The following is a 3,315-nucleotide window of genomic DNA, read 5'->3' on the forward strand; positions in this document are numbered from 1 at the left end:
CCGTGCTGGTTAACCAACGATCGTCGTCACACACGAGGAATAATATCGGGACCGGTGGCGGCGGCGGCGGCGGCGACGGCGGCGGCGGCGACTGTTCCGACACGCCGCGGCGCGTAGAGATAAAAGAATTCGATCGGCCGGTCGTCGTTTTTCTCGGAACACGCGAATCGCCGGCCGCCGTAGCGCGGTGAAGCCGATCCACACATGCGCGTACGCGAAAACAAAGTTTAACCACCGGTCGCCGGTCGTTGTCACAGAACAGGTAAAACGCTGGCTGCGAGGTGGATAGACACGGGGCGAGCCAGAGGTCGGAACCCGCGCACAACACACTTTTCGTACGGTATGTATTAAATCCAAGAGAGACCAGGCACCGTCGAGGAATAAGGGTGCGTTTAAAAGTCCGACTGGAGCGAGAGTAACTGACCGAGAGAGAGAGAGAGGGAGAGAGAGAGAGAGAAAGAGAGAGAGAAAGAGAAGGAGAAAGAGAAAAAGAAAGAGTGAGTGAAAAAGAGTGAGAGTGGCGAACGAGCGAGAAAGAGAGAATCCTCCAGCTCCCCGGAACGCACGACTTGACAGCTCGGCTATCTGCGTACGACTAGTTGTCTTCTCGCCTCGTTGCTTTCCCGAAGGGCCCGCCCCCTCCCCTCTGTCGCCCTACCGTCGACACATGGAGGTAGGTAGAGTCGGGAGACCGTCTCGTGAGACACGGGCACACGTCACGTATATCACAGGCAGGCCAGTCAGCCAGCCAGCAGCAACGGACGACGATACCACGCACAGGGAGGGCGGTGAACACCGAAACGTCTCTGTCTCTGAACGGTCTTCCTCGCCGAGTCTGTCGTTCGTTCGTTCGTTCCTCGATTATTACGTTTCACGCGATAGTTGGTTCGTTACCGTTGTTTTCGTTGTTCGTTGTCCTCGTTGCGTAGTCCCCCGCGCGACGCGCACGAGACGAAAAGAAAAATAGTAACTGCTCCGTGTCACGGTAACGGACCACGCGCGACGGCAGACCAACACGTCGGGGGGCGCGCACTGCTCACACGACACGACGGTAAACGAAACACGTCGCGCGCGGCGGGCACGTCGGTTTTCGCCCGGTACAACAGAGAGACGGGATATACGCGCGCGCGGCGACACGCTTCACCCGTGACACCGTCGGGAGTAAAATAAAATTGGCAGAGAGAACCGGGAGAGAGAACGGCGAGAGGCGCGCGCGGCGGCACACACCGTTCGGGTTCCCTTCGCGTTTCGGTGGGTACAGAAGGAGAGGAGAGACAGAGAGAGAAAGAGAGAGAGAGAGAGAGAAAGAGGGAGGAAGAAAGAAACAGAGACAGAAAAAGAGAGAGAGAGAGAAGAGAAGAGAACGAGGCCCGGCGCGCGTGTGTCCCTTTACCGACGGGCACGGGTCGAGTGTGAGACCGTGGTTGGAGCGAGAGAGAGAGACAGAAGTACACGGCCGTATAACCAACACAGCGCACGGCATAAGTGAAAGTGATTCAGCAGCGCATGCCACCGCGCGCGGCGGCCAGGTGCCCGACGGAGTAGTGGAGGTGCCTCGGAGGGCCTCGTCTGGGGGGGGGAGGGGCAGGCAACACGCGGTTCGGGGCGGAGAGGGAGGCCGGAGTGCGTATGAGAGAGAGGGAGAGAGAGAGATCGAGCGAGAGAGCGGCGATGCTGGAGGAGAGGCGGGGGAGGTCGGGAGGTATTGCCGCGGTCGAAGGGATTCAGGGAGGAGGGGAGAAGGAGGTTGCACGGCGGATGGTGGGGATGACCTACTTACGGAACCAGGTCTATGTCGGCCGGAGAAGTATTGTCCTCGCACGGTCCCGCGCCGGTCTGCCGCCGTTACCCGCCGCCGTTTTGTCGACCGTATTTGTCGTCGGTGGCCGAAGCCGGCGAATACCCCGACGCACGTGTACACAACCCGCACGGGATTTCGATGCGAATCAATACGACGCGAAAACCGATAGAATTGTTATCGTACCCGTTAAACCGCTCCCGAAAATTCTTTTCCTTTCCGAAATCGAAGTTCGAGAAGACTTTAACGAACCTCGTAGTCTCCGATTAACCCGTACGTAGGATTCGACGTTTCGACAGGAATTTTTCGTTTTTCGTATCGGAACGTTCGTGGCAAGACGATTTAACGTGGATCGTGTAGATGTGTATGTGTTTATGTATTCTTTTTTGTTTCCGTGACTGCGGGAGGCGCGAGAAAGAGCCGAACGGAGACGGTATAGAGGGCCGCGAACAACTCTTGCTTTCAAAGAGCACAGGGGAGCCAAACAGAGAGTCGCGGTAAGCGGGCACAGGGCAGGCGCACAGGCCACATACAGGCCGTGGCTGGGTCAACAGTAACGCCGTTGGCACTCCCCGACAGTGCCAGTGCTTCTCTGTGTGTACGTCGCAGTAGATGTGCGACGCGAGGCGGTGGGGAGACCCACTGACCCAGTTCGCTGAGAACATGACGCAGCCGCGACTCACTCCCTCTCATTATGTCTTTCTCTCTCACTCTCGCTCTCTCTCTGTCCCGCTCGATCTTTCTCCCTCTCGCCTAGCGTTCGTCCCCCCTCCGGCACGTCTCTGTAACCCTCTAGCATCCACCTCGCGCATCCCACCCTCCTATCTTTCATCCACCATCTTTGTCCCGCGCGGATCCTGTCCTTACTTTTCTACATGCTTCGCCACCCTAAACTCGCACGCCGCGTATCCTCCTCCGTCTTTCTCTGAATCTCATCTTCGACTCGCTGTACGCCTCACTTTAATGTCTTACCCTTGCTCCCTCCTTTTCCGTTTGTACTGCCCTTCGTCGTCTTTGCTCTTTCCTTCTTTCTTTTTCTTTTCCCGACAAAACGAACAAGAATTATTCTCTTTCTCTAAGGCTACCTCTCTCTACTGCCCCTCAGCAAGTCCCGCGCGCGCCTAGCTTATTCACTTCGAACGTAATTGTCGCGCTCTTTTCCGTCCAAGTAACCGTGCGCGCCTGCCGTAATAGCGTGTGTACACACGTTTACGATACGCGCACACCACGGCCCTGTGTGGTCATCGTGCGCGCACACACCGTGTCATCGACGAATGCACGCGCGCGGCAACTATTGCGAGCGTGTTGTCATCATCGTCGTCGTTGTGTGTCGTATCCAGTGCACCAGGTTTAGAGGTTAGGTGGCACCGTGCGGATGAAACCGCCGCCGCCGCCGTAGTCGATGATCCTCGAATATTTTCCTTCGGATCTCACTCGAATCGTGCCTGCTGGTTCGCATCATGCTCGAATCATGATTAAAAAATATATACAATCATACTTTTGCATTCGGCTGAATA

General features: G+C 56.7%; 1 protein-coding gene across 1 annotated transcript in view; it reads right to left on the reverse strand.

The window, feature by feature from the left end:
• ftz-f1 (ftz transcription factor 1) overlaps positions 1–1,724 on the reverse strand; it is a 27,306-nt gene extending 25,582 nt beyond the window's left edge. Inside the window, 1 exon segment of the mRNA XM_076369060.1 lies at positions 1–1,724. This exon segment is cut by the window's left edge and continues 1,554 nt beyond it. The gene's annotated coding sequence lies outside the window, so the exon portion shown is untranslated.
• Positions 1,725–3,315: the final 1,591 nt, after the last annotated feature.

The sequence above is a fragment of the Nomia melanderi genome, chromosome 7, assembly GCF_051020985.1.
Source record: "Nomia melanderi isolate GNS246 chromosome 7, iyNomMela1, whole genome shotgun sequence".
NCBI lineage: Eukaryota > Metazoa > Arthropoda > Insecta > Hymenoptera > Halictidae > Nomia > Nomia melanderi.